The sequence below is a fragment of the Eleginops maclovinus genome, chromosome 22, assembly GCF_036324505.1.
Source record: "Eleginops maclovinus isolate JMC-PN-2008 ecotype Puerto Natales chromosome 22, JC_Emac_rtc_rv5, whole genome shotgun sequence".
Lineage (NCBI taxonomy): Eukaryota > Metazoa > Chordata > Actinopteri > Perciformes > Eleginopidae > Eleginops > Eleginops maclovinus.
This window is the reverse complement of record NC_086370.1, coordinates 2,147,353-2,157,245: the sequence shown is the minus strand read 5'-3', so window position 1 is coordinate 2,157,245 and position 9,893 is coordinate 2,147,353.

Below are 9,893 nucleotides of genomic sequence, written 5' to 3'. Positions count from 1 at the left end.
ATTATTGTCCATATTTGTGGAGCAACAGATGGATCTAATTCAAGGTTTAAAAGAAAAGCTGTTCGTATGACTCCAACAATATTTACTTGATCTGTCTCATGGGATTCATTTCAAGACTTGGGGCAACCAAGATATGACTCTAAACGCATGTCTGAAATAATAACATGTATGAACATATCTTCACCCATGTTTTAGGTGACATGTATAAATGTATCTTCATGCATACTGAGCCAAAGCCTTCCAATGCTGAACACCCTGAGTTGCAGTTGAACGGCTTGAATAAGTAAACCCTGACAAGATTTTTTTTGTCTCAGCTTAAACCCTGTGTAAAGCCATCAGATAGTTGAAAGAGGGAGAAAAATATGCTTGTATTGATCCAGTGCACAAGACCATAGCTAGGGACAAATTCACGGTTCAAGGGTTTTGATTGTCATATGCACAGTAGCTACAGTGTAGTTATGGGAATGGAAATATTAGGTTCTGAGCCCCTCCAACAATGCAACATATTATAAAAGGACATCAAAATAAATAAAAATAAAATAGTGCAAAATGATGAGCCTTTGGCGATTAGATTCCATCACCGTCTTATTTTGAGTTGCCTAAGCTGCACAGTGTCATCCCGCTGACGGAATGAAGGCACTGTGGGGGTGAGTGGGTGGAGAGCCTGGCTGGAGATCACAATCGTTGAGACGTGGAGCAGGACACCTGATGAACTCACTGTGAGGCCAGCTGTGGAGCCCGGCCGTGATGAACACTTGAGGAGCATCGCTCTGACACCGACATGACGGTAGAGAGAAGAGTGGCTTTCAACTGAGCACCATCAGCTGATCGACAAACAGAGAGGGGGGGACAAAGAGTTGAACCGGGTTAGGCTTGTAACTTTTGTAGCAATGTTTGCTGTGAATTACTGGTTGGTTGTTATAAACATTATGATTTGGGCCTCAGTTTGAGCAATTCAGTATTTCCTCATGACCCCTTCCATAACAAATCTACATTTCCAAACCCCCCCAAAAGAGCATCAAAGTTTATGACATTAGCTAATGAGTGCAAAGAAATCGACCACAACTGGCTTTTATTAAAATGCAGTGATTGCATTGTAATACCTTCCACCTTCCAGTATTTCTACTTCAGATCCGTGTCTCTGTGTGGGGGGGTAGGTATGGAAGACAGAAACCGACTGGATGTAAAATGCAGGTTGCTGTCAGGACATTTGTTCTATAGCTGGAGTCACGTCACATTTCTAGCAGTCCTGCCTGCCAGGAGTCCAGCCGCTCAGAAACACAGTGGTCAGATTGGGTAAACAGGCGCCGGGGGCCAATCTTTGCCAGATGAAGCAGTAAGAGTGTTGAGGTTTTCTCTGTGAAGTGTGTTAGGATTTGGACCTGGGTTAATCCCATGTGAAAACAGCCCTGCGTGCACTCTGCTCTCCTGGGCTCCTGGATAAATACCGGCCAATTAGAGGTGTCTGGGATCAGTTTGAGAGCAGAGCTGCGGCTTCAGCTGCTGCAGGCTGGGAGCGTTAGAGAATCTCTGTTTGGGTTTAAGATCACAAAGATTGGAATACAACGTGATGAATGCAAAACATCTATTTCTGGTATTTAGATAATTCATTATGATCATAAACTAATTGAGAGGGCAATCAAACATTAAAGAATAGGGCTAGCGACATTAGGTTATATTAAACAATATACTTTTTTTTCTTCTTCAGGGAACAAATCCCTGAGGCAGATCGATCCAACAGTGTGTCTCCTAACAAGGGTTGTGTGTGCAGACCCTGAACTCTCTTCTCCTGACTGTGGAACCCCAAAAACGGATCAGTGAGCCCCACTGGCTGGCATGATTTTTTTATTACAATCAACACTTAAACCGTCATACTGCCAAAACTAATCACAACAACAGGTCCATCATTTCTGTGTGATGAAGCTGTAGGACTGAAACGTACTGTATGTGTGGGGGTTAATTTTAACTCTGGAGCATCTCATTGTTGTTCTCTTATGAAATAGATGTATGGAGTGATTAAGTCTGATGTGTCCCACATTATCTGTTCGTATTGGATTCGATCTCTACCTATGACTTCCAATGCAACGTTCAGGAATTCCTGGAAGTTTGCTACTGTATAACCACAATCTTTCTCTATGCAGCCCTACTGTAGGTGCCAGTGCATACTTTTTGGGAGACTTTGGCATTGCACATTTAAAGACATTAGTCAGCGAAAGTGATCTGAAGGTTTGCAAAATCATCCATAATAGATGTTTTAAATGTATAATTGAATTCATCATCAAGACCCTGAAATGAACGGTGATAGCTGGTTCTCTCTTATTCAGGAGGCTTGGTTAACGTTGCATTTCTACTTTTACCACTCGTGTGAGGTTCGGGGGAGGTGTGTCCTGCAGGTCGTACAAGTCAGTATATTTGATTGCATTATAATAAATATGCATCATATAATCCTCACAACAGCGTGTCATATTTGGGCATGTATTACTCTTTTTTTGGTTAAACCAAACTAACTGAGCTACTCCAATCTTTCCATGCATCCCAACATGCAACATGTTCCTTTTTGGCAGTGACCTGGTTGTGTATAAATCAGTTGCTGAAAGTAGTCCTCAACTGATGCTTTTTTTTACCATTTCCTGTTTCATTAAAGTTTCCTAACCTGCCTTAAATGGATTGAAACGGTTTATGAGTTCAAGGAAACTACTTAGGTTTTTAAAAATAAATGTTATTTTTTTGTGAGTGTATTCAAACATTTCAATATAGGACCTAATGGGTTCATGGAGCCACAGAAAGGATGAAGAAGTCAGAAAGTATTAATATTGATTTGTGTGAACAGAATGAGAAAATATAGAATCAAGGTGTCTTACATTTTCCATTTTCGTGGAATAGCATGACATGATAAAGAATATTGAAATGACGCTAAGCACCATCAGAAAGAAAAGACTCTTTGTTTTCCCACATGTAAACATAGAAGCAGTACACACTCACACACACACATGATCTGTGATTGAGAAGATGGGGAGTTCTAAGGCAAACGGGAAATTACATGCAACACAGCACAAGCTGCAGGGGCCGGAGGATAGGACAGGAAAGCTGGGAGGCTGGGTTCTTCGCTGCAGAGGCTTACTGCTGGAATGTTAATCCTGCTAATGTATTACAGTTGGGGGAAGAGCAGGACCACAGGCTGAACCAGGCCTGCAGAGCACAGGGAGGGGGAGGAGAAAAGTGGAAGAGGAGAGAGATGGGAAGGTGCGGGGAGAAAAAAAAGGACATAAGTGAAGGTGAAAGGGAGGGAGAACACAAAAAGAAACAAAAGCAAGTTTGGAGATTGATAATCAGTGTGTGTGCTTTTGTGCCTGCGAGAGAAAGAAGTACTCATACACTTTACTTAAGTGAAAGTACTAATACCACACTTAAAAATACTCTGTGACAAAATAAAATAATTGAAAAGGTTACATAGTATAATCAGCTACATGTAGTCACAGTATCGAAATTAAAGTACTAATGGAGAAAAATATACACACCATTTAAAAAAAAGTTTCAATCAAAATATAATGGTTTCAAGGGTTTGTATTGTCAGATGCACAACAGCTACAGTGTAGTTATGGCAATGAAAATCTTAGGTCCCGAGCTCCTCCAACAATGCAACATATTATAAAAGGACATAACACAATAATAAAATAAAGATAATAAATAAAAAAATAGTGCAAAATGGAACAGAGTAGTATAAATGTGATTAAAATATTATATATATATACATTTTAAAATTCTTATTCCTCTAAATAGTTATTTCCTCAAACGCCCTAATACATGATCCTTCTTGCACTGAAAGGTGGAAGGACCCATTCATTTGTTATTCCACATACATACTCATATTGTATTATATTTGATTTTGAAACAGTTCATATTTGAGCTTATGTTAAATGTTACTGATTATTGTAAAACACATAGTAAAACAAATAGTAAGTAAATATCATGAAAATCATTTCTCTCAGTTTCGCCCCCCCCCCCCTTTAAAAAAGCTCACCTGCGCCCCTGCTGTGCTGTCCAGAGTTTTTTCTCTTCTCTTACCTACGAACCTCATCTGTCATGAAAAATGTAATAAAGATCTCATAAAACAAAACAATCCAATACAAAGCAACGATTAGAAAAATTCATAAATGGAAAGAGTTTTCTCCATCAGAGACTTTCTTTTCATTTTTTTCGCATAAAATATTCAAAACAAACACATGATAGTCTACCTGAGATCATGTGTTAGTCCCAGGGTCATCTGTCTGTTCATCTCAGTGCTGACCTCATGTCCCCGGTCAAACTGTCCTCCTTTAACACGATGGAGGTTTCGTCTTGACCCCAGCCACATGAAAACACTTTCAGACTCATGTGGCAAAAAAAACAATTATGTGCTCATCTTTATACCTTCAAATCCAGGAACACTTTGAATAAATCTGTGCTCGCAATTAGCTCCTGAGATTTGTCCCCCTTTAAATAGATTTAACAAACAGCTCATAAAAAGTAAACCTAAGTAACTTTGTTTAGTTAATAACTTCCAAAGCTTGTATCAGCCACTTTTTAATTCTAATCCTCTCCCTGGAACACACAGTTAGTTGAGTCCGCTGAATTACTCTCTCTGTCTTTTCAACATAATTACCATGAAGGTGTTTTCTACTGGAGTCCTCATAATATTTATCACATTCCTCGCTTTCATTTAGTCCTCCTCCTCTGAGACTATAATCTACCTTATCATTGAGGAATAATGAAATGCAAATAGACTGAAAATGATACTTAATGCAACTACCAGATAAACAGGCACATGACCTGACCCTTGTGGACAGCAAACATACATCATCATAATTTACATATTAGATTTAACAAAGACACTAATGCAAGATCAGTGTGTGAGTTAAATCACTTCAACATCCATTAGATTAAAGTACATGCAGAGATACCTTTTTTATGGAGCTTAACTAGGAGAAAACAGGCCATCATCTGTTTGTGTAATGTGACTTAATGTTGCTGGGCAGACTATGAAGAAGGCATTAATAGTGAATTATATTGGATATACAAAGCCGTGTGACAATCAAAGGGCTTTGTATCAACAGTCTTAAAACATTACATATGTGACTTATAGTTAACTTGTAAATCTGTGTCTTGTGTTCTTCTAACAATGGTTCACTGATGGGGGTTAAAGTATACAAAATCTACTTATACTCACACATACACAATTTAAAAAATATGTAAACCAACACATACTATCATAACTAAATACTGTTTGGATTATTACAGAATACTTACTACAGTTTATACATGAAAGTGTGTATAGGTGAGTATCATATATTTTGAGCTCATATAACGTGTCGTGATTATCCATAAGAAGCTTCATTGTTCATTATAAATCAGACAATAATGTGTTGTGACTGGAAAACATCCAGTGTGTATGCATGTAGTCACATAGCATTTTATTTTGTTTGGATTATTTATCATCACTTGTTGTTACCAAATATTTGATGCAGGATTGTTGGACCATTAAATATCTGAGGAACCTTTATCTTGTGCTTCAGTCTCCACTAAATAGTTTTGTAATAGTGCTATAGATCTAAGAATCATCTCAAAATGACATGGATATCAATCTGCTGTCAGGACTGTTAGCCTAGCTTAGCAAAAAGACTTGAGGCAGTGGGAATGGTAAATGGACTGTACTTATATAGCACTTTATCCAGTCTGTACGACCCCGCTTTACATACTACAAGTCATTCACACAGAGCAGTGACATTACATACACCTTTGGTCATATATATTCATCAATATGATGACTGCTCGGGCTGGTATCCCACCGGATGACATTGCAAAGTATAAAAATCAGAGAAGACATCAACTGCAACTTTTATGTTTTTGGCCAGATAATACTTTGGCCCGTGGGCAGTATGTTTGACACCCCTGCTGTAAAGCCACCCGAGAGGAATCTATTATTTGTGACATTGGTCTACATTTATACATTTTGATAGGTTTTTTTCAAAATGTTATACATTTACAAGGCAAGTGGATAACTTAGCCTTTTTCCTTAATGGTTCCCACTTTAATTTACATGCTGGTGTGTCAGGATTAGTAAACAGATGTGGAAATCAATTAAGAATAATCACATCTGTAAAAAGACTGTTCAGAAAATGTGATCATTTTCAGAATGTACTTTTTTCCATTAAATCAAAGGTAACAATTTGGAGTTGTCGTTATGTATAGGTTATTAAGCTATGACTGTACTGTTCTGGCTCACTTGAGATCAAATTTGGCTGTATGTGACCCCTCAACTAAATGAGTTTGACACCCCTGCTTTACAGAGTGGACACCCTCTGTCCTGAGACTGTTGCAGCAGACAAGGAACATTTCCACAAAAACCTCAATTAATGGGAAACATTTTAGAAACTTCCTTAGAAACCTGTGTCATAGATGTTGTGTGTGCAGAATCAGCAGGATGCTACAATTACATCATGGACACATCTGGATGGCAAAAATTATAATTTTAACATTTATGAAAAAGAAGTATCCCGGAGGATATCCCAAATCGTCCTGATGCTGCAACACAACAATCCATGAGGCAGGGAACAACTCACGATGCAGTGACCTGCACGATGAGACACAAAACTCTAGGGACAATGTGAGTTTGAATACTCACAAATGAAGTTTTTCTTTTTAAGCTCTTACGGTTTAGTTTTATCTTCTGTAAGAGGTACAGGTATACATCACTTATAGATAATGCATGCCATTTGGAAGTTTTAGACCTACAGTATAAACCCAGATTATTATGCTGGATATAATTAGATAATGAACATAGCAGCATGTGGTGGCAAAGGGACTTGGCTTGGGAACCACAAGGTCACTGGTTCAAGTCCCCGAAAGACCAATTGCTACCGAGGTGTCCCTGAGCAAGGCTCCATTCCCTACACTGCTCCCTGGGCGCCGTACATATGGCAGCCCACCACCCGTAGCAGTAGGCTGGGTCGAATGCAGAATTTCCCCTCTTTGGGGCCATTAAGGGTTCCTTCTTCTTTTTTTCTGATTTCTTTGTTTAGTTACTTACATTACATTACTAAAATAATAATTTTTTTAATAACATGATGTCACACAATTGTTGAATTGTTGAAAAAGATTGAAATAAGTAAATAAGCACTAACTCCTTAAATGTGAGGTCCATGAGTTCCAGCTGAGCTGCTTCCATGTTTCTGCACCTCTGTTGTTTTGTCTCCTCTCTATTCTCTGAGGTAATCGTTAGAACTTCAGATGCCTCTGTATCTCTTCCAGCCTGTGCTCTCTGCTCCTGCTGCAGTTGAACTGTGAGTAAACATCAGGGACTGTACACATCGCCCCTCCGGTGGAATATTGATTCTGCAGTGTGGCAGAGAGGAGCACACACTGTGACCGCTTCACCCCACTCCACAAACCAGGTCTGCAGTCCACCAGGAGGATGGCTGCTGTCGGATCAGCAGCTCCATTTAAAAAGCTCCTCTGCCAGTGCTTTGGAACGGCTCGGTCCCTGAGCTGTATGTGATACATTGAAACTCTGTGTCAAATTAAGCAGGATACATCTCCACCTGAGAGGAGGAACTGGATTTCTTTGTTCAAATATCAAATGGCCAATAACTGTGATTAACTTTCTTATTATTCAGATTGTTTGTGTCACATCCAAAAACTATTCCAACTGATGTTCTGGAATGCCTTACATTTCATTTAAAGAGATGTTTTGATCTGACTCCTCTTTCAATGGCATATATCAACATTGTTAGGCCCTGTATCGTCACACACTTCCATCACATACTTTATATAGATATTTACAGTATAAATATAAATTGACAGTATAAAATAAATCAATTATTACAATAAGCAGTATTTTATTTGACAGTACAACATTATTTTTACATTTCTTTAGCTCATCTTTTACTATTTTACTTAATTTACTTCCATTGCATTACCTGCACATTGGTTTTGCAACATTCTCTTGCACTATTTTTATAATTCTTTTAATTAGTTTTATTGTTTTATGTCTTATATATATATAAATATATATAATGATGTTGCATTGTTGGAGAAGACTGAGACTTTGCCATTTTTGCATGCCTTTTAGTTCTTTTAAAAAATGTACCTGCCAGTTGTGCTGTAACAATGTAAATTGTTGGAATAATAAGGATTTCTGATTCTGATAACTTCACTGTGGCTGCTGAGCATATGAAAATAAAGCCTTTGGACCTTGATATAGTTAACTGTGACAGAAAAAGTGCATCAGCAGAAAGGACAAAAACTATATTTTGTGAATCTATTTTCTACGTGTCTCCCCACCAATCATCGTTCACCTGTTAGTATGTCTGTGTATACTGTCACTAACAGAGTTTTTACCGTCAGCTTTTAGTCCGTACCCGGTGTGAACACGTTGCAGACTGAGAGCTGCTCATGGGTTCAGAAACAGAACGCAGCAGCTTTCCTAACCAGGGAAAGCCTGGCTCTGGCTCTGAGGGATGTTTCTCTACATGTCACGCTTGTGCTTTTCAATAATGTATATGAGGCGCTCCTTGCATGCAGGATGTCCCTGCTCCACGGTGGGATGCGTTCTGATTCTCCCACACTGACTCAGTCTCTCTGTGTGTTTCAAATGTATGAAAACCTTAAGGAAATTTAAATTATGAAGTTAAAACTAACACATTTGTGAAGTTGAGTATTTTTTAGAGAAAGTTTTGGTTTGTTTTTTCAATCACAATCAAGGCGAAGAGGGCTTTCGTGTGTTCGCTTTCATGTAATCAGTTTGTAGAGAACAGTGGGAAACTACAGTAGGTAATCATTTTAGTAAAAAATACAAAGTCTGTTTGATTTCCACTTTGGTTCATAAAAAAAGCTTCATCATTTTATTTCATTTTATAATGTTTTGTAAATTCCTTTCACTTCAACCTGTAGTTTTGACAAAACAATCAGAACTAAAGACGCTCTAACTTTCTTTAAAGGAAACTATTCACAGATAAAGACTGTGATTTGTAACACAAAAGAAATGAGCAGGGTTGGCCTTCAGCGAAGACTATAATGTTATAATCCATGTTAATATTTTAGATGGACCTTCGATGTCTTCAGGTTCAAATAGTTTAACAGAAGATTCAAATCGGTTCAAAAATGACCAGTTTTACAATAACAGTTGCTATACCATTTTTGTTTAACTACTTTATAGACAGGTAATGGAAAATAACTATGAACTTTTTTAACTATAGGCATCTGATATGAGATATTATTTAAACTCATTTTGAATACCTGGTTTGTTTAGTTACATGTCTATGCTTTAAAACATCAAGTTTTAATGTTACTTTATTATTAACAATTGTTTAAAATATATGTTTTGACTTATATTAGTAGAAGCAGTATCAGTAGAATATGTGTGTTTGTACTGCTGGCATAATTCAGTTTACATTTTGACATTTTATAATTTAGTATAAAGAGAACACACAGTGGAAATGTCAGAGCAATAAACAGTTGGAGGGGCTGATGGAGATTGATGGGCTGCTAACCCCTCGTTGTGGCTCCGCTGGGACACCTTGCTCCTCCGGGCCCTTATGTAATCCTGGCCCCGCTTCAGCCGCGGCCCCGTGAATTCCTGCTGTGTTACTGGATAGCCTGCGGTCCCCCCTCAGAGTGTAGGTCAAACATATCAGTGAGACGGCTCCGGAACATCTATATCTCCCCTCCGCTTCAGTGTTGCTTACTGGTTGCCATGGAGGTGAGTCTGCGTTTCCATGGTGTTGCGCTCACAGCTGTGAGAACGTGGTGTTTATGGTTTTACAGGTTATAGACAGATGTGTAAAAAGTTCTACTAAGAAATACCTTATTGTAGAAATACTCTGCTACAGGTTGAAAGCTTACTCGGGCATAAGCAC